Consider the following 23381-nt stretch of genomic DNA (forward strand, 5'->3'; position numbering starts at 1 on the left):
AGACTAGCGTACAAAAATGTTGCAAAATTTTGGCTGGGAAGTCTTGGGAGAAAGGAGACGAGATAATCGACGAAGTGGTATGTTCCGAGCTGTCAGTGGAGAGATGGCGTGGAATGACATTAGTAGATGAATAAGTTTGAGTGGTGTCTTTAAAACTAGGATGAATCACAGCATGAAGATAAAGCTGAAATTCAAGAGGACAAATTGGGGAAAATATTCGTTTATAGGAAGGGGAGTTAGGGATTGGAATAACTTCAATAAATTTACAATTTCTTTGAAATTATTTAAGAAAAGGCTAGAAAAACAACAGGGAATCTGCCACTTGGGCGACTGCCCTAAATGCAGATCAGTAGTGACTGATTGTATTGTATGCCTACCCCTTAGTCCTGTGTCCCGATAAGGGGTCAGGGGTGAGGTGAGATGAAATGATGTGTCATGTTTTACGGCAAGATGCCTTCCTGATGCCAACCTCCGTTGAGCATGAAATGGAGATGAAATCAATAATGTGAATGAAATATTGGGTAAGGAAGTGGAAGGAATCGGCTGTGGCTTATGAATAGGAACTGACCCAGCATTTGCCTGGAAGTGAAAATGGTAAGCCACCGAAAACCATTCTCAGAACAGCTGACAGTGGGGCTCGATCTTACTCGTCCCCCGAACACAGAGCTTGGCTTCACACGTTAACACGGGCAGTCGCTCGACTCGGTAGAGTTGCATGTGTATAAGGGGTTAAATTTTACCTCCTGACGTTTATGCAAATCGCATTGCAGAACCGACATGTGGACTACGTGAAGCCACCTACTACATGGTCTTCATTTCGTAGCTATTCAGCAGCACTGTTGAAGCCGCGCACTACTTAGCTTCAAATGGCAGTCATAGAAAACTATTTAAACTAAAAGATTAAAAAATACTTGGCATTGTACCAGACTCACATAACTTTCACTTTTAACTGTTTAGTAGCTTTTTGAGGCAGAAGAAACTGACCCACTAGGCTGTACAGTGCGACGCGACAGAGATTTGCAGGAATATTTCTTTCCAGGAGAGCTCCTATATTATAGAGCTTTCCCTCTGTTAGCACAGTTCGTCTTTTTTTCTTGGTAAGAACGGAGCCAGTTGTGAGGAACATCTGCATTATATATCAATTTCTTTGCTGTTGGTTTCACGCCACACCCATACATACTGTAGGTCTTGTGGGGGCGATGGGGCAGGACAGGTCTAGGACTCAAGATACACACTAAGGTTGCCTTGTGTAAAAATGGGAAACCACGGAAAACCATATCCAGGGCTGGGGACAGCGGAGGTTCGAACCTAGTCGGAGTATGTATTTCAGTGGGCTTGATGAAGCAGCACATTCTGGCTCGGTGAGGTAAGCAACGGGAAACTACCTCACTTCTTATTTTCCTGGTACACTTCTTCAGTGACGCCTAGCATGCTTATGACAGATGATGGTGGATCTGTTGAGGATCCAAGCAATCTTCGACATGAGTACTCAACATAAATAGGCACTAAATCAGTGAAGTACAGTAGTTTGGTTCTTGTACCAATGAATACAGCATGACATCTTACTGCCAGTACGAGAGGTTAGTGGTAATCATGACAGTTACGGCGAAAGTACTTTGTCTTGTGTCAATGTGCTGTATGCTGTATGCAAAGATGTCACTGTAGAATAAACACAACGCTGTCAATCCGGGGTACTTACAAATGAAAGTTCTTATATCGATTGCTTACTTCTAAAATCTCGTATGTCCCAGTGCGCTTCCTATCTAGCCTATTATATGCCTTAAGACCGGTCACGCCTCCCAGCCACATATGAATATGCAGCACATCAGAACAATTTTCGTTGTGCTCGTTTTCCTATGGGTGTGTGTAAAGTAAGATTAACCTTAAATACATTATACTGTAGGAGTGCGTAATTTCGCTTTCAAACAACGTCCCTACAATACGGTACGGTAAGGTCTATTTTCCTTTACACATTAGCATAGGAAAATGAACACAACGAAATTTATTCCGATGGACTGCATATAAATATGAGGCTGGGAGGCGTGACCAGTCTTAAAACATATAATAGATAGGAAGAGCACTGGGACATACGAGGTTTTAGAAGTAAGCCATTGATAATCAGTTCACATTGTATATCGATGGCTTTCTTTTAATACCTCGTATGTCCCAATGCTCTTCCTACCCATTGTATTTCTTAATTAAGACTTGTCACGCCTCCATGCTATATATTTTTATGCAGTTCATCAGAATAATCTTCGTTGTGTTCATTTTCCTTCTCTTACGTGTAAAGCAAAATAGACCTTACCATTCCTTATTGTAGGAATGCTGTTTGCATGTTGAATTTACGCACTCCTAACAGTGTAATGTATTTAAGGTGCATTTTTCTTTACACGTTAACATAGGAAAATGAACACAACGAACATTATTATGATGGACTGCATATAAATATGTGGCTGGAAGGCGTGACCAGTCGTAAGAAATGTAACCGGTGAGAAGAGCATTGGGACATACGAGATTTTGAAAGAAAGCCATCATTATGTATTCCAAAAGAGACCATTTTCAAGGCTACATAATTACATTAAGAATGATAGAGCTGACATAAGGATAACTAATGAAAGTGTTAAATAAAGAAATTGCGTTAAAGAGTTCGAGGACGAGAACTCCTCTGCCGTTGGAAAAATCCTCGTGTGCATAACGTGCGAAGTTAAAGTGAGTGCAATAAAGCGTTTTAATATCCGGCAGCATAGCGACACTGCAAGACACACGAATGCTTAGATGAATGGGGAATGAGAGGAATGTATTTTTCCTTTCTATATTTTACTTCAGTTAAATAGTATGTGCCCACGGCGACTGTCGGCGGGATTTTTAATTCCGATAACTAATACGATTTTAATGGGTTTGCAGGAGCAGCGATGTGTTCTCTGTCACTATTATGTAAGACTGCAGTATTAATTAAAAATATCTTCGGCACTGATCGCAGTTTAATTATTTGTTGCTAATGGATTTATGATAGAGTCAAGTGCAATTACGTTAAATAACTAGCAAGAAAATTAAACGAATTAGTGCAATAAGATTTTAGGCCTAAAATGACTATAAATATTAATAAAAAAGAACTAGTGGCAAAATTACTCGTTGGAAGTACATCACATTCTGGTACTACCAAGAACTAAACTGACCTCACTCAGATGCTTCAAATATGGCATAAACCCAAATATATGGGGTGGACGCACTTGCCTCATATGACACACTTGGCCCGCTCTCCCTTACATTTTCTGTTATCAGACTATGAATAAAGGGAAAATCCTGCCTACTTGTGATTATTGAAGGTCATTTACTTATTATTAATTTCTCATTGAGAGGAACAATACGAAATATCGGACATTTTCTTGTGAATGTACGTTAAATAAAATATTTACGTTATTGATGTATGATCAATATATTTTAACTTATTTAACATGTATCTGTATACAAAAAAATTCTTCCCTCCATTTGTTTTACGTCGCACCGACACAGAAAGGTCTTATGGCGACGGCATGAATTATCTAATTCATATCAAATACACAAATAAATTAACTAGAGCAACATCAAGGGCGTAGCTATGGGGGGTTACAAAAATAAATTAAACAGAAACTAACAATAAACTAAATAAATATTCAGAGACATAATTGTAGGACCAACCGATCTGTTGAATCTATTTTGTAAGAAGCCTCGAAAGTTGGATTTTAGATGGTAAGCAGAACATACCACTCGCTGTAAAACTGTTGACCTTAGTCGTATAGTTCTGGTTCTGTGCCGTATTTTAACGTAAGATTTTGTAGTGTGCTGCAATCTGAATATCAACATAATTCACTTGTATTAGTGTTCTTATAAATAATGACAAGTCCTGCGTGCGCGCACCACACAAGCACAAGCAACTTCATTGTGTTCTATCATAATTTTCTAACTATAACCCAAAAAATCCACCCCCACCCCCATCGGCTGATCCTGGCTACGCTACAGAGCTACTTTAACCCAACAATGAGACCAAATTAACATACATGATATTTGTAACAAACTAACAAATTTCTGACTAACGCACTAAGCGCCACCCTATCAATTCACACAATATAATAATTATCTACAGTATATACAGACATCGCCTCTGAGGTGTGGTGGCTAGTGCGATTAGCTGCCACCCGCCGGAGACTTGGGTCCGATTCCCGGCTCTGCTACGAAATTTGAAAAGGGGTACGAGGACTGGAACGGGCTCCACTCAGTCTCGGGATGTCAACTGTGCAGAGGGGGTTCGATTTCCCCCTCAGCCATCCTCGAAGTGGTTTTCCGTGGCTTCCCACTTCTTCTCCAGGCAAATGCCGTGATGCTACCTAACTTAAGACCAGGGCCGCTCCCTTCCCTGTTGCTTGCCTATTCCTTCCAATCTTCTCATCCCCCACAAGGCCTCTGTTCAGCATAGCAGGTGTGGCCGCCAAGGCGAGGTATTGGTCCTCCTTCCCAGCTGTATCCCCCACCAAATGTCTCACGCTCCGGGACACTGCCCTTGAGGCCTCGGTGAGTCGGAGCGAAAAACAAACCCTGGAATAAACGGATTAAATAAAAAAAAGTATTATTATTATTATTATTACATACAGACGTTTTCAACATTTCTATTAACGATGGAGTGCTAATGGCAATTCTGAAACTCAACATAAATTGGTGGTGAGGAGTAAAGAAATCAAGCTCTGGTTTTTACGAACAGCTCTGTTGCACACACTCTACAGCCTATATAGACTAAAGGTGAATTGTTTTGCGAAAGCACTTCTTGCTACAGAGTTCTTAAGTGTTGTGATTGACATTGATACAATAGGTGTGTGTGTGGGGGGGGGGGGGGTGGCATTGAAATTGAGGTCGTAGACGGAATTTTAAGGGTGTTCAAAGAGTCAGTAGGTTTACAGCTGAGTATAATATTCATGAGGTACGAATACATACCAGTTCTAGTAAAACGGAGATGTGAGCGTATTACGTGTTAACTTAACGGGGGCGCTGGCGGGTGGGGGTCGGGGCATGAGCATCTCAGTGGCTTAACTGCTGGCTTCCCACCCAGAACGCTGAGGTTTATATTCCAGTCTATCCTGGATCAAGGATTTTCTCAGGAATCACGAGGCGTAGGAAGGGCATCCTGTCTTAAAACCCGTAGCCAAAACTAAAATGAGCCAGGGTGGTTCCGGCGACCCTAAAATTACCTGGCATAAACTGTAGAAAGTTATTATTAACTTAAAATATGTTTTCCTTTTTTTTTTGCCATTTGCTTTACGTCGCACCGACACTGATAGGTCCTATGGTGACGATGGGATAGGAAAGGCCTAGTAATGGGAAGGAAGCGGCCGTGGCCTTAATTAAGGTACAGCCCCAGCATTTTGCCTGGTGTGAAAATGGAAACCCACGGAAAACCATCTTCAGGACTGCCGACAGTGGGGTTCGAACCCGCTATCTCCCAGATGCACGCTCACAGCTGAGCGTCCCTAACAGCACGACCAACTCGCTCGGTTTAACTTAAAAGAATTACTAATTAATGTTACTGACTTTACGTTCCACTAACACATTTTTACGGTTTTCGGAGAAGCCGAAGTGCTGGAATTTAGTCCCGCAGGAGGTATTTTTTACGTGCCATTTACCATTAAATCTACCGACACAAGGCTGACGTATTTGAGCACATTCAAGTACCACAGGACTGAGCCAGGATCGAACCTGCCAAGTTGGGGTCAGAAGGCCAGCGCCTAAACCGTCTGAGACACTCAGCCCGGGGCAGAAAAAAATTCACTGGAAATGGTACGAGTCTATAAATGAAAGATGGATAAATGGAGGTGGGATGGGGATACGGCGTTCAGAGAACATTGCAGGAAATACGAGACAATGGGCCAATTGCAGAAACGATTACTAGTTTTAAGCCTTAGATAACATCTACCTAAGCAACGTATAAGTTACGCACGATGTTCCATTGCCTAAACAATGTCCAGCTGGTGTTTAGCTAGATGTCATTTAAGGTTGAATATTGGTACGAAAATGGAAATGGAAATGGGCTGTTTTCCATGCAACTCTTTGCTTTTTAAAAAAATGTATTTTTGTCATGTTTCCTTCTTTTTCTCATTCATTACTTGTTTTACTTTTTTATTTTCTATTTAAGGACGACACACACCCAGTCCCCTAGCCAGTGGAGTTTGTCGCAACCAATGAACTTTGTCAGTGCGCGCGCCAAACGTTAGACAGCTGTCTTCCTGCCCATTACACAAATATGGATAAACATGAGCATGATTTGCCCACGGATAAGAATATCAGTTTCGGTGGAAATGAAATTTTATAATATTATCGTGAGTAAAGCGACACGCCACCGTATGAGGAAGTGTAGCTTTGATTATAGTCTTGTTACGGGGAGTGGAATTTAAACAATTAGCATCGATGAAGGGAAGAGACAATTATAGTAGGCTACTGTGTGACCGAATGAGTTGTGCGGATGTCCGACTCGTTGGCTGAATGGTCAGCGTAATGACCTTCGGTTCAGAGGGTCCTGGGTTCGATTCCCAGCCGGGTCGGGGATTTTAACCTTCATTGGTTAAATCCACTGGCTCGGGGACTGGGTGTTTGTGATGTCCCCAACATCACTGCAACTCGCACACCACACATACACTATCCTCCACCACAATAACACGCAGTTACCTACAAATGGTAGATGCCGCCCACTCTCATCGGAGGTTCTGCCTACAAGGGCTGCACCCGGCTAGAAATAGCCACACGAAATTATTATTATTATTATTATTATTGTTACCGAGTTTTTGTGGTAGTTATGCGTGAAAGAAGGTGCGGGGTGGTGAACAGGTCTCAAGCTACTAAGAGAAAATTAATTTAAAATTTAACAAGGTTATATTTTCTTTTCAAAACAAAGAAATAACAAGCATGGCAGGTACAAAGTAGCAAGTTCACAGGGTAGTTACAATATTTACAGGATTTGGGCTTCGCGCCCTGACTGCACAATGCTAGGGCAATCTGCTCAGTTTTACCCCACAGACACAAGTTTCAACAAAGGGGCAGAAAACCCCATTCATGCCTAGGAGCCCTTGCTCCAAATTACACTGAAAAGCCTCCACGAGGCATACAATACTCAATTTTCAAAAGAGCCACACGCTCTCAAATTTAAGCCTCTCCCAGGCCACACCAAACTCCACCTTCAAGCTGTCCTCAACGGACGTAAACACAGGGGTAAAATACCCAATCTACTGAGGTCTATTAAATGAAAGGGAGGTTAATTAAATGACCTCTAAAATAACAATTTGAGAGGAGGCGAACTTGCACTCCTAATACACTTTGATTAAGACCTACTTGGCACTAGGCCGTTAATACAAGGGCTAATCCCATACTAAAGAGGTGACTTAAAAAGAGAATAATTGTTTTACATTAACGAAGAATAGGTTGAGAAAAATAAGTTCACCTCAAAACAATATGAGTGGGAGCTCGAGAGGGTTAGCACTCTCTATCCCAGTATGTAGCTTTAAAAGAGAATATATGAAAAGAGTAGTTACATTTAGGAAAAGGTTACATGGTGGAACGCTTCGAACCCGCCCCGAGAGTTAAACTGCTGAGCTAGCAAAGAAAGAAGTTATTAATCGGCCATTACCTTGTTGTTGACCGCTGCCGAGGAAAGAGGCGCTTCCCGCCCCCTGCTATGTACTTTACACACTGAAAGATGGAACAGAAGTGGCGCAGAGACCCAAAAATCAGCAGTTTATGTCCTCTCGCGGAAGGTTCTAGGCGTTAGGGGAATGAAAACACCCGCCCACAATTACTTTATTGGCTAGGGTACAGAAACATATCCAAGTTGGGGGAAGATACATCGGATTGGTCGGAAATTACTAAAAGAAATTCGGGATTGGATAAATCTAAAACAAGGGGGAAAAGAGGGGTATACAGCCAACTTAAACAATAACAGAAAGAAATTTAACAAGAAACAAACATTTGAAATAAAAATTTCTCCAACAAAATAGTTCTTTGACTCCGCACTAGGGTGCACTATTGTTGATCTTCAGTAGTGTCCTCTAGAAGAGAAAGTTCACACTTCTTACTTCAAGCGAAACAAAAACACATCAAAAATGACACAGTTCAAAAACTCAAAATTTTCCACGTGGTGACATCTTCTGAGAAGGTAAAGAATTAATAGCGTAGATAAAGTTCAGACTTCCTCCAGCAGAGGAGTTTCAACTGGCGCAATTTTTAAATTAGCGGCGTGGAGGAGTACCGCCCGGTATAGACCTCCCCCCCCAAAAAAAAAGTTCCTCCAGGGGTGACACATAAAATTGTTTGAAAACAAGGTCCAAGTTTGATGTAGATATGGAGATTAATTGCCAAAAAATAATTTATAAGACTTTCTTAATTTGGTTTGATTCAGTTTCAAAATTTTGTTGTTGCAGGTGAAGTACAGTCTTTATGTTTGTAGAAGTTGAGTTCTGAAGATAAACTTTTAATACTTAAAAGTGATGAAAAATTTTGCAATGTCCACCAAATATTGCTGTTGAATTCCCAAGTGTAGTCAATGCTTATAGTAACTGTTCATGTAGTTGATGTTGATGAAGTTGGATGGCCAGACCGGCCGTTGCAGCTTGCGTCCAAAGGAGGCCGCTCGGACCCCTCAAGTACCCTGAGATACCGCTCACGCGCACTATGAGGGGAGCAGTGGTGTTGAAACACGCCGCGCCCGCGGTGAAGGAATACAGGCTGCGGGCAAGTAGCAGGTCGTGCGCCGCACATCAGCCTTGGCCGGGAGGAGAGCTCCGGCTCGCCGTGCACATGTCGTCCTCGCTGGGGCCGAGGGGGCCCGTCCTCGAACCCAGTCGCGGCACAGCGCCGCGCGGCTGCGGGGGCACTGAAACATTAAAGCTAGGCGGCAGAATATTGTTGGACCATCATCATTTTTTGAGGGCACAGTCTTGTTGGAGAGGTAGAGGGGCCAGCGACGTGCAAATATCCATAGCATTTAATCTAATCAAGCCACAGTGTGTATTGGAGCAGGAGACGGGAGCGTGGTAATGGCCGAGGCAAGGACAGGATGGCAGTTTAACAAATCGGGGGAGGTTTCACACAAATGCTTACATATAAAACAAAATATTATAGAAGGGGCAGAATGCCTAGAAATTGAAAACTCAAAAAAAATATAACCTTCATATCCCCTTTCACAATAATATGAAGCAAGTTAACACAGAAATTACACCGGTTTCACCTGTGACAGGTGAACCCTAAATATCCTCTCGGTGGCTGGATTGCTTACTAACAACGTAACTGGCGTAAGAAAATCGAGAATGATACAAGGCCCATGAAATCTGGGGGCAAGCTTGCCCGCGGGAACAAAGTTCTTGACCATCACCTGGTCACCTACATTCAAAGGGGTGGGTCTCCGTCCACGATCATACCTTTCCCTAACCTTTTCATGAGATACCTTAAGATTGGCTTTAGCCTTCTTCCAAAGATCTTTAATATTATCCGGATCTATTGTCTCGGGTAGAATGTCACTCAGAGACCAGAGGTTAGAGAGCGGCGAGTTGGGAACAAATTTGAACATTAAAGAGGCTGGAGTGAATTTATGTGATTCATGAACCGCCGAATTCAAAGCAAAAGCTAACCAATGCAGGGACGTGTCCCACCTGGAATGATCTTCATGATGATAGGCAATAAGTGCGGACCTGAGATTACGATTAACCCGTTCACCCAGAGATGGTTGAGGGTAATAAGCGGAAGTAGTTACATGAGAGATGGATAAATCAAAACAGAATTTACGAAAAAGATTTGATGTAAACGCCTTAGCGTTATCAGACACAATATATTGGCACGGACCAAAAGAAGCAAAAATAGAATTTAGGCAAGTAATGGTGGACTGAGCGGTAGCCAGCTTAGTCGGAAATAACCAAGAAAATCTGGTAAAACCATCTACGCATACAAAGATGAACTTGTTAGCATTACCCTTTGACTGGGGGAAGGGTCCTACATAATCAATGTACAGGCGTTCCATGGGGCGCGACGCTTGATGGGAAGACAAAAGGCCTACCTTGGTGGACATGGTTGGTTTACTAATCAAACAGGATTTACAAGCCTTTACTAGTTCACGGATTTCACCGTCCATACCTTTCCAAATGAACCTTTCACGAATCTTTTCACGAGTTTTAAAGATTCCAAGATGCCCCCCTAATGGGGTCTCATGATAGTACTTGAAGATCATAGGCACAAGAACAGCTGGAACGACAACCTTCATCATCTTGTCATGCCTCGAAGGGCAACATAAAACACCATTCCTCAGAACATAAGGGACAACATGTTCCCCAGAAGAAAGGGTTTCCATTATCGGAGCCAGCGTCGGATCTTCATGTTGGTATTTCTCGATATCCCTAAAAAGCATGGGAGCATCTGTTAAGATGCATTAACACCAGATAGTATGGACTCGGGAGGTGATGAACTGTCGACCGGGTCGTGGGTCTCGACGTCGTTAGAAAACATACGACTGAGTCCATCAGCAACAACATTTTCAGTACCTCTGATATGCCTGACATCGAATTGGAAGGCAGAAATACGGATGGCCCAGCGGGCTATGCGACCAGTACGACGCGGCCTACCTAAGACCCAGCTTAAGGCTTGATTATCTGTCTCCAGGTCGAATTTAACATGTTCCAGATAGAGACGGAACTTCTCTAAGGCGAATAAGACTGCCAAACCTTCGAGCTCATATATGGAATACTTGGCTTCTTGAGCCGACAATGTCCTAGATGCATAGGCGATGGGTCGCCTCCCTAGTTCAGTCTCTTGAAGAAGGACTGCAGCTACTGCTGACGACGACGCATCAGTTTGGACGATGAATTTCTTCGAGAAATCAGGCATAGCAAGTACAGGGGCATTACAGAGAGCCAATTTAAGATCTTCAAAAGCGGCTTGTTGAGAAGGTCCCCACTCGAATTTGATGCCTTTCCTACGAAGAAGGTTTAAGGGCGCCGCTCTATTAGCAAAGTTAGGAATGAACTTTCTGAAGAAATTCACCATACCAATAAACCTGGCGATGCCTTTAATGTCCTTGGGAGGTTTAAAATCACGGATGGCCTGTGTTCTAGAATGATCGATGGCTACACCATCAGGTGACACAATGTACCCTAGGAAAGACATAGAGGGCTTAGCAAAGGCAACCTTGGACAACTTAACAGTTAACCCAGCCTTACGAAGGCGATCGAGAACTTCTCGCAGATGATCTAGATGCTCCTCAAAAGTCTCTGAAAATACGACGACATCATCCAAGTAGTGATATAAGTACTCAAATTTGATGTCGGAGAAGACCCTATCTAGTAGCCTAGTGAGTACAGCTGCTCCCGTGGGGAGCCCGAAAGGCACGCGGTTGTATTCGTATAAGTTCCAGTCCGTGGCAAACGCTGTAAGATGTTTAGACTCTTCGGCAAGGGGAATTTGATTATAGGCCTGATTCAAGTCCAAGATAGTAAAGAACTTGGCCTTACGAAACCATGAAAAACAAGAATGAAGGTCAGGAAGGGGCACAGATTGCAACACCACCTTCCGATTGAGAGCCCTATAATCAATGACAGGCCTGAAGCCTCCTTGGGGTTTCGGAACTAGAAAAATAGGCGAAGAATACGCCGACTTAGAGGGCCTAATATTACCATCCTTCAACATCTGATCGATAATTTCTTTCAGAGCCTTCATTTTAGGTGGAGATAGCCTATACGGTGGAAAACGGACAGGAATCGAATCAGTGACCTCAATTTTGTATTCAATAAGGTCAGTAACACCAAGAGTATCCGAGAACACCTCTGGAAACGACTGACACAGCTTACGAATACTATCAGCCTGCTCCTCAGGTAGATGTCTAAGGTCTAACGACATCTCATCCTGGGTAGGCGAAATAGATGAACATGATACAGAATTACACTTTAATAGAGGGATATTACAATTAGAGGCAAATTTGAAAGTGCAAGACCTACTCTGAAGATCGAGCACAAGACCAGTGTGAGAAATAAAGTCCGCTCCCAATATAATGGGGCAAAGCAAGAGCTTGGCCACAAACAATTTAACTTTCCATGTGAATTTAAAAATACGAATTTTGACCAATAAGGAACCTAGAATTTCTAATGGGGATGAATTAGCCGAAACATATTGAACAGGAGATGAGACATAGTCAGGTAGTTTACAAACAGATTTCAATTTAGAATACCATTCAGCCGAAATAATGGAACAAACACTGCCTGAATATAAGAGAGCTGTTATAGGCTCGTTATTTAGCTCAATCTTAAGAAAAGGAACAGGTGCGGGGAAATCCGCCGCAATCCTAAGACACTCTTTGGGACCTTCAAAGATAAATTTGAAAATTGCTCGTTCCCTGAATTTACAACCTGTTTACCAGGGGATGAGTCTCGGGAAGATGGACTAGTCGACTCAGCCGAAGCCACTAGTCACTTATTATTATTGGCATAGGTAGAATCTGCACCAGAAGTTGAGCAGGAGGGGGTGCTATTCGAGTTTGGGCAGTTCTTGGCAATATGTGAGAAAGCCCCACATTTAAAACAGCCTTGTGCTGACCCAGCTCCATTATTTGCCCTACTAGACTTGATCAGTGGACACTTATTGCGAAGATGGTCAGGCGACCCACAAGCATAACATTTACGGGGTGTGACTGGTCGGCGAGGTGGAGGCCGAGTATTACTAAACGAAGGAGGGGTTCTTTTGCCACACGCAAGGAATCGGCGTACCTAACTCCTTCCGCTGAGACGGCCAACGCTTCAAGTTCAGAGAAAGTTTGCGGGCACGCCGCGAAACACAAGTATGACCTATAAGATGGTGAAATGCCTTCTACAATAGCCTGTACAATCTGATCTTCAGGAAAATGAAGAGCAAACACCCTAGTATAAAACTTAATGTCCGGTATGAAATCAGCCAAGTTTTCATCCAAGCGTTGTACACGGTAATAGTACTTCTGAATCAGAGATGACCTCGCGCGGGCGGGAATAAAATTTGCAAGCAAGTGTGCATGAAAATCCTCAATAGATGATTGCTCGGCAATGGCTCTTACGATTTTATCAGAGAGAATACCAATAGCATACGGATAGATAATTTGCAAAATTTGACATGGAGAAAGAGAAAAAACAAGGGCATGATCCTGAAATTCAACTAGAAATCTTAAAAATGAAATTACGTCACTGGTGGTATTAACGGAAAACTTAGAGATACCTCTGAGCAACATTGCCAAGGGATGAGGCAAGCTACTAAACCCGGGTGACATAGTAGGTAAAGGTTTCAATGGCAAAGTAGTTAATTCAGAACGTACATTATTTAATGAGTTACGGCGTTCAGACTCGTCCAATGGGGCAGAGGTTGTTTGAGCAGCAATGGTTTTCCTATTGACTTCTCCCTTATGAGGCTCTTCCCCGCTACCTACATTCACCGTGACGGGTTGATCAGTTTTGGGAGGAACCTCCCCAGTTAACAATTGAGTGACCTTGCTAGATAATTCAGACATATTTTCAAGCAGCGTACTAGCTTCCTTCTTCTGAACGTCATTCAACTTTAGAGACAACAGATCATTAACTCTATTTGAAAAATGAAACAGCCTAGCTTGCACACGCTTAATTTGATTAGGAGAAGGATCATTTTCATCAAAAAAACTAACTACAGAAGCTAGCCCAGTAATATTCTCCGTGATCGTGGAAAGAGAGTCGTCAATTTCTTTCTCTCCCAAGGTGGGGATGGAAATGGGCAAATCAAGGGACTCTCTAAGCTTATTTGTGTCTACTGCAACCGTGCCTCCAGATTGCACATTTCTAATAGTCAATTCGTAAATCAACTCCTCCTTGCGCAAATAGTTAAGAAGGAGAACATCGCGAGGGCCGGGCATGATGACAGAACAATTTTGAAAAACTCAAAAATTCCAGCAACTGAAAAAATGTTTAGGGTTCGGAACAAACAATGTTTAGCCGTCAAAAGGGGCTAAATTGAGACCCATTCAACCACGCTCTGCTACCACTTGTTACCGAGTTTTTGTGGTAGTTATGCGTGAAAGAAGGTGCGGGGTGGTGAACAGGTCTCAAGCTACTAAGAGAAAATTAATTTAAAATTTAACAAGGTTATATTTTCTTTTCAAAACAAAGAAATAACAAGCATGGCAGGTACAAAGTAGCAAGTTCACAGGGTAGTTACAATATTTACAGGATTTGGGCTTCGCGCCCTGACTGCACAATGCTAGGGCAATCTGCTCAGTTTTACCCCACAGACACAAGTTTCAACAGAGGGGCTGAAAACCCCATTCATGCCTAGGAGCCCTTGCTCCAAATTACACTGAAAAGCCTCCACGAGGCATACAATACTCAATTTTCAAAAGAGCCACTCGCTCTCAAATTTAAGCCTCTCCCAGGCCACACCAAACTCCACCTTCAAGCTGTCCTCAACGGACGTAAACACAGGGGTAAAATACCCAATCTACTGAGGTCTATTAAATGAAAGGGAGGTTAATTAAATGACCTCTAAAATAACAATTTGAGAGGAGGCGAACTTGCACTCCTAATACACTTTGATTAAGACCTACTTGGCACTAGGCCGTTAATACAAGGGCTAATCCCATACTAAAGAGGTGACTTAAAAAGAGAATAATTGTTTTACATTAACGAAGAATAGGTTGAGAAAAATAAGTTCACCTCAAAACAATATGAGTGGGAGCTCGAGAGGGTTAGCACTCTCTATCCCAGTATGTAGCTTTAAAAGAGAATATATGAAAAGAGTAGTTACATTTAGGAAAAGGTTACATGGTGGAACGCTTCGAACCCGCCCAGAGAGTTAAACTGCTGAGCTAGCAAAGAAAGAAGTTATTAATCGACCATTACCTTGTTGTTGACCGCTGCCGAGGAAAGAGGCGCTTCCCGCCCCCTGCTATGTACTTTACACACTGAAAGATGGAACAGAAGTGGCGCAGAGACCCAAAAATCAGCAGTTTATGTCCTCTCGCGGAAGGTTCTAGGCGTTAGGGGAATGAAAACACCCGCCCACAATTACTTTATTGGCTAGGGTACAGAAACATATCCAAGTTGGGGGAAGATACATCGGATTGGTCGGAAATTACTAAAAGAAATTCGGGATTGGATAAATCTAAAACAAGGGGGGAAAGAGGGGTATACAGCCAACTTAAACAATAACAGAAAGAAATTTAACAAGAAACAAACATTTGAAATAAAAATTTCTCCAACAAAATAGTTCTTTGACTCCGCACTAGGGTGCACTATTGTTGATCTTCAGTAGTGTCCTCTAGAAGAGAAAGTTCACACTTCTTACTTCAAGCGAAACAAAAACACATCAAAAATGACACAGTTCAAAAACTCAAAATTTTCCACGTGGTGACATCTTCTGAGAAGGTAAAGAATTAATAGCGTAGATAAAGTTCAGACTTCCTCAAGCAGAGGAGTTTCAACTGGCGCAATTTTTAAATTAGCGGCGTGGAGGTGTACCGCCCGGTACAATTATTATTATTATTATTATTATTATTATTATTATTATTATTATTATTATTATAGTTGTACGGGTCATATAGATGTAGCTTGCATTCCGGACATCGTAGGTTCGAAACGCACCACCGGCATCCCTGAAGATTTTTTTCCGTAGTTTCCCCGAATTTACACCAGGCAAATACTGGGCCTGTTATTATGGCCGCAGCTCTTCCTTCCCAGTCCTTTCCTTCTCCTATTTCATTGTTGCGCCGATATTTCGCTGAATTAGCGCGACGAGTATTCGCAAAAAAGGCAAAAAGACACCCACGACAAACTTTGTAGTGTCACTATTATGTGTGCTCACTTGGCAGTAAATATAATATAATATAGTATAATATATTTTTTTTGCTAGGGGCTTTACGTCGCACCGACACAGATAGGTCTTATGGCGACGATGGGATAGGAACGGCCTAGGAGTTGGAAGGAAGCGGCCGTGGCCTTAATTAAGGTACAGCCCCAGCATTTGCCTGGTGTGAAAATGGGAAACCACGGAAAACCATCTTCAGGGCTGCCGATAGTGGGATTCGAACCTACTATCTCCCGGATGCAAGCTCACAGCCGCGCGCCTCTACGCGCACGGCCAACTCGCCCGGTAGTATAATATAATATAATATAATATAATATAATATAATATAATATAATATAATATAATATAATATAATATAATACAATATAATACAATATAATATAATATAATATAATATAATATAATATAATATAATATAATATAATATAATATAATATAATCCGCCTCTGTGGTGTAGTGGTTAGTGTGATTAGCTGCCACCCCCGCAGGCTCGGGTTCGATTCCCAGCTCTGCCACGAAATTTGAAAATTGGTACGAGGGCTGGAACGGGGTTCACTCAGCCTCGAGAGGTCAACTGAGTAGAGGTGGATTCGATTCCCACTTCAGCCATCCTGAAAGTGGTTTTCCGTGGTGTCCTACTTCTCCTCCAGGCAAATGCCGGGATGGTACCTAACTTAAGGCCACGGCCACTTCCTTCCCTCTTCCTTGTCTATCCCTTCTAATCCTCCCATCCTCCACCAAGGCTCCTGTTCAGCATAGCAGGTGAGGCCGCCTGGGCGAGGTACTGCTCATCCTCCCCAGTTGTATCCCCCGACCCAGAGTCTGAAGCTCCAGGACACTGCCCTTGAGGCGGTAGAGGCGGGATCCATCGCTGAGTCCGAGGGAAAAACCGATTCTGTAGGGTAAACATATAATATAATATAATATAATATAATATAATATAATATAATATAATATAATATAATATAATATAATATAATATAATATAATATAATATAATATAATACCTCTCGATTGATGTGAGTGACAGCTCTCTGACGATCAGGACAAATTGTTCTGATATGGACATAGTCGGTGTAACCTTTTTTTCGGGGAAATTATCCCAAAAAAAAAAATCGGTTGCCAAGAATTGTAGCTACGTTGACAGTCCCTTGTGTCAAGCTCAAGAAACAAGTCTCTTATATCGTCGCTGTAATGGCAAATCCTCGTACACCACAAAGCCCTTCCTATCCATTATTTTCCTTAAGATTAGTCAAGCCTCCCAGCCACATATGGATATGCAGTCCATCAGAACAATTTTCGTTGGATTCATTTTTCTAAGCTAACGTATAAATGAAAACGAACCTTAAATGCTTTATACTGTAGGAGTGCGTAAATAAGCTACGTCATGCAAACATACATTCATACAGCGCTGTACAGTAAAGTTCAGTTTACACCTTCGCATACGAAAATGAACACAACGAAATATTGTTTTGATGGTCTGCATATCCGTGTGTGGCTGGAAGGCGTAAGGAAGGAGAAGGACATTGTGGGATACCAGGTTTTGCCAGTACATCGACAATATAATCCACTGAAAAGCGAAATCGTATTTTAAATTGTACCTCTCCGTACATTGGAAATGAATTGCTGTGATATCGTAGGAGACGATCCATACAAAGCCGTCGGATTAACCTTTCTCCCTGGAATCTTCTCACATGATAATACAAAGTACAGGGCTATGTTTCATGGTACACAACCTTTGATTGTGATTCACTCCTAAAATTTGAGGTGCCGGGCTGAGTGGCTCAGACGGTTGAGCCGCTGGCCTTCTGACCCCAACTTGCCAGGTTCGATCCTGGCCCAATTCGGTGGTATTTGAAGGTGCGTCAGCCTCGTGTCGGGAGATTTACTAGAACATAAAAGAACTCCTGCGGGACTAAATTCCGGCACCTCGGCGTCTCCGAAAACCGTAAAAGTAGTTAGTGGGACGTAAATCAAATAACATTGATTAAAAATTTAAGGTTAAACAGTGTTCTTGGCAGTGTTTAAACATGCCCTCTTGAACATCGGGTTTAGACCGTGCCTAAGAGATAAATGACGTCTCTGAAATGCGGCAGCCATACTTTGACACCTAGAATCAGAGACAATATTTCTGTTCATTTTCGTTTTCAAGTACATTATTATTTAAACAGCTTGGTAAAAGTTTGCTGCTGCAAATTTCTAAGTTTACCTGTTGCGGCATCGCGACGAAACATGGCTGTGATTTTGACTCACTTGCTCCAACCTCGGAGCAAATGCTTCCATGCCCACGATATTGAGTTGTGTAAATCTTTTGTTCGTGCACGAAACTCAAACTCAACTGTGTATTGGTAAACTAACTAATGTCCAACCGCTCCCATGTCTTGTGGGGTCGTGGTTGCGAAATCTGTTGCATATGTGAATTTGGCCCTCTTTTACGGCCAGATGCCCTTCCTTACGCCAAACCTATGTGGAGGGATGTAATCACTATTGCGTTTTCCTGTGGTGGTTGGTAGTGTGCTGTGTTGTGTTGTGTGAATATGAAGAGGGGAGTGATGGGACAAACACAAACAACCAATCCCCGAGCCAGAAGAATTAATCACAAGCGAATAAAATCCCCGGCCCGGCCGGGAATTGAACCCCGGGCCATCTGAACCGAAGGCCTCAACGCTGATCTTTCAGCCAAGGAGTTGGAGAACTAATATCGAATAGCGTTATTCGGTCAAGTAACTGTCAACTCGCATTCGTGAGAAAGTGAATTTGAATCCCACTGTCGGCAGCTCTGAAGATTGTTCTTTGTGGTTTACAATTTTCACATCAGGCAAATGCTGGGGCTGTACCTTAATTAAGGCCACGGCCGCTTCCTTCCCACTCCTAGCCCTCTCCTATCTTTTTTGTTTTTTTTTGTTTTGTTGCAGCGACACAGACAGGTCTCATGGCGTTATAATAATTTCGTGTGGCTGTTTCTAGCCGGCTGCAGCCCTTGTAGGGCAGACCCTCCGATGAGGGTGGGCGGCATCTGCCATGTGTACGTAACTGCGTTTTATTGTGGTGGGGGATAGTGGCGTGTGGTGTGTGAGTTGCAGGGATGTTGGGGACAGCACAAACACCCAGCCCCCGAGCCATTGGAATTAACCAATGAAGGTTAAAATCCCCGACCCGACCGGGAATCGAACCCGGGACCCTCTGACCCGAAGGCCAGTACGCTGACCATTCAGCCAACGAGTCGGACCTTATGGCGTTGATGGGATAGGAAAGGGCGAGGAGTGGGAAAGAAGCGGCCGTGGCTTTAATTATGATACATCCCCAGCATTTGCCTGGTGTGGAAATGGGAAACAACGGAAAACCATCTTCAGGGCTACCGACAGTGAGGTTTGAACCCGGATGCAAGCTCATAGCGCTCCCCTAACCGCACGGAGCTCGCCCGGTTCTCTCCTATCTCATCGTCGCCATAAAACCCATCTGTGTCGGTGCGACGTAAAGTAAATCGTAAAAATAAATAAATGAGTAAATAAATAAATAAATAAATAAATAAATAAATAAATAAATAAATAAATAAATAAATAAATAATATAATGAATGTTACAGCTCCTCGGAAGACGTGATTAACGCGGCCGATCCTGGGTTGAGATTTTCATCTTAAAAATCACGTGGCGAGAAGAAGGGCTTCCGGCCTTAACACCCCGGCCAAAACCAAAATGAGCCTGGGTGACTCCAGTGACTCCAGAAATAACTGGGACAAGCTGAAGAAAGTTGTCTCTTAAGAGGACTCACTTGCTCCATCTTCCTCTCTGTAAATGTAGATTAATAAATAGACATTGTGTCCGCCTCTGTCGATCCACGAAATTTGAAAAGTGGTACGATGGCTGCAACGGGATCCACTCAGCCTCGGGAAGTCAGCTGTGTAGAGGGAATTCGATTTCCATCTCAGCCATCCTCGAAGTGGTTTTCCGTGGTTTCCTACTTCTTTTCCAGGCAAAATGCCGGGGTGGTACCTAACTTAGGGTAACGGCCGCTTCCATCCCTCTTCTTTGCCTATCCATTCCAATCTTCCCATCTCCACAAGGACCCTGTTCAGCATAGCAGATGACGCCTCCTGGGCGAGGTACTAATCCTCCTTCCCAGTTGTATCCCCGACCAAATATCTCACGCTCCAGGACACTGCCCTCGAGGCACTAGAGGTGGGATCCCTTGCTGAGTCCGAGGGAAAAACCAACCCTGGAGGGTAAACTAAGAAAATTTTTTTTACAAGTTCCTTAATGTCGCACTGACACAGATAGGTCTTATGGCGACGATAGGACAGGAAAGGACTAGAAGTGGGTAGGAAGTAGCCGTGGCCTTAATTAAGGCACAGCCCCAGTATTTTCCTGGTGTGAAAATGGGAAACCACGGAAAACCATCTTTAGGGCAGCCGACAGTGGGGTTCGTACACACTATTTCCCGAATACTGGATACTGGCCGAACGTAAGTGACTGCAGCTATCGAGCTCGGTACTAACAAAGAAAGAAAGAAAGAAAGAAAGAAAGAAAGAAAGAAAGAAAGAAAGAAAGAAATAGACATTGTATAAAATAAATTAAAAATACAAAAACACGAAACAAACTTTACCCTTGCATGTACAGTACTTTGTGTTCACTCGATTTTTTTGACGCCAAAATTCTTCGAATAGGTTATATAGAGAAGTAAACTTAGCCGTCAATATGCGATCTTGGTGTCATAACCTTCACTGCATCCGTTCCAGCCTTTCAGTAAAAACAAGGAAACGGTCCGAAAAGTAGAAATGTCTAGTCCTTGCGCCGGACTCTTTATTTTTACAGCTTGTTTTCGTGACGTCTTTGTTCAAAAAGGTAGAGCAGAAGTGAGGGGGTGGGGGCTCATGACTACCCGTGGAAAACTATAAAGCGACCTGAGGCCTTCTTCTAACTTAACAGCCAATGCCGGACTTGGATCATTACCCTCCTTCACTCCCCCTACATTCAAGGATCTTTGTTTACAATGGCACAGTCTCATTGAAGGGGAGGGTTCTTTGTATACTGCAGGAAGGTGAGACAAATGGCGAGGCACAAAACAGGCTCCATCATCCTCAGCAACAGACTGGTTCCTTGTTTAGCAGCCCGAGTGCACCATTCTCAGTAAATATCAGGCGTTACAAAACCGTGATAAAAATCTTACCGTGCTAATCCTTGGTTCCGAAACAGCGGTTTCTTGACGCACGTTTTTCTCGCTATTATTCCCCTCGTAAATAATTCAAAATAGTATTCAGAGGGCAGCGATGAGTTCGAGAGTCACTTGTCTTTAATTTATCCAGAAGTCAGTGAAATTTTCGACAGTCATGTTTCTCTAATTTATCCAGTTCCCACATATTTACGTTTTGTCTGGAATCGTCAGCTGCCTTTTTATTTCTAGGACGAATATTATTTATATGATTACGTGTATAAAAAGTTTTATGAACATTTTTCTCCTTGTCAGCATCATTGTAGTCATTTTATCATATCTTATTTTACAGCCCTTTATTTCTAAGATGAATAAATTTTGTTTCATTAAGTTAGTTTAGGTTAGGTTATCAGTATCAGCCGATATGAAAAGGAAGGGCGAACGAGAATGTCAAATTTTAGCCCATTTCAACCTGAAATGCTCACTGATTTAGATTACTTCTTGGCGAAACAGGATTATTTATATGAGTTGGGAACTCGAGTTGGTCACCTATTAGGCTAATTGTAACAAGGACGCCGCAATTCTCTTTCTCTCTCTTCACCATCCTCAAGGTACGGTAGATATACGATATGTGGTACCAAACCCATTTTAACGATAACATCGTGGCACTTTGGATGCGCGCCATGTGAGGTTTTATCGCTCATTCATGACCAAAACATTTTTTAATCGTATCACGACACTCTTGATGCATGTAATATACAACGTACTCTTGAGATTACGTAGCTTACGTAGGCCTTAAAGACCCAGTTAGCTGCTTAACCGCTCGCTCACGACGGGTTAACTTTTAACCGCGGTAAAACGTCACACATTTCAAAACCGTGCTTGATGCAAGAGAAATTCAATTTAACCATGGTAAGCTATACATTTTACCATGGTTAAGTCGTAACCGAGGTTGACGCACCCGGGCATCAGTGTTGCGTGTTGCGTAGTTCAGTCGTGTTGACCGCCAGTCAGGCAGATTTAAACAACTGAAACGGTGCGGTTAATGCACCGGCCATTACATGCAACGGTAAAATCAGAAAAGGTTTGCTGACCGGTCAACATAAAATTATTTTTCGGTTTGTACCAAAGGCCAAATACCGGAATTTTACGGGCCGGTCATCTAACGTTGTTTGTCCCTCTCATGGATTTTTGGTAATCACGTCCATTGTTCCTGACATGGATTAAATTGAACGTTGGAAGTAGTCATGAGGAATACAAGATAAAAATTACTGGACGAAAGGATCTGAAAATCAACAAAAGATTTAAGCCTATAATTTATTGTTACGTTCGTCAGTCTGTCGAAACTATTTTTGAATAAATTTTAAAAAGATTCCCGCCTCGTCCACCTCTGTGGTGTAGTGGTTAGTGTGATTAGTTGCCACCCGCAGAGGCCCGGGTTCGATTCCCGGCTCTGCCACGAAATTTGAAAAGTGGTACCCGGACTGGAACGCGGTCCACTCAGCCTCGGGAGGTCAAGTGAGTAAAGGTGGATTCGATTCCCGCCTCAGCCATCCTGGAAGTGGTTTTCCGTGGTTTCCCACTTCTCCTCCAGGCCACGGCCACTTCCTTCCCTCTTACTTGTCTATCCCGTCCTATCTTGCCATTCCCCCGCAAAGCCCCTGTTCAGCATAGCAGGTAAGGCCGCCTGGGCGAGGTATTGGTCATCCTCCCCAGTTGTATCCCCCGACCCAGAGTCTGAAGCTCCAGGACACTGCCCTTGAGGCGGTAGAGGTGGGATCCCTAGCTGAGTCCGAGGGAAAAACCGACCCTGGAGGGTAAGCAGATGAAGAGGAGAAAGAAGAAGATTCCCACCTCTCTCTTGTTCAAAGAACTTTATTTGTCCGCATTGCAACCCTCCTTAACTATTTATCTTCTGACAGGAACTTGGGCGTTTTTTCTTCGTATGCTTCCTTTAATCGATTCTTCCTTAGGTCCTAAGTTAACCTAGATCATTTCCTTCATATTCCTTCCTTCACTTCTCATTGCCGTCCCAGCTACTGTAGGCATAACATAATATTTATTTATTTTTGGTGTACTATAACGTTACTTAGCCGGCCCCGCGGTGTAGGGGTAGAGTGCCTACCTTTTACCTGGAGGCTGCGGGTTCGATTTCCGGCCAGGTCAAGGATTCTTACCTGCGTCTGAGGGCTGGTTCGAGGTCCACTCAGCCTACGTGATTACAATTGAGGAGCTATCTGACGGTGAGATAGCGGCCCCGGTTTAGAAAGCCAAGACTAACAGCCGAGAGGATTCGTCGTGCTGACCACATGACATCCCGTAATCTGTAGACCTTTGGGCTGAGCTGCGGTCGATTGGTAGGCCATGGCCCTTCGGGGCTGTTGTGC

Source organism: Anabrus simplex, chromosome 2 (genome assembly GCF_040414725.1).
Source record: "Anabrus simplex isolate iqAnaSimp1 chromosome 2, ASM4041472v1, whole genome shotgun sequence".
NCBI lineage: Eukaryota > Metazoa > Arthropoda > Insecta > Orthoptera > Tettigoniidae > Anabrus > Anabrus simplex.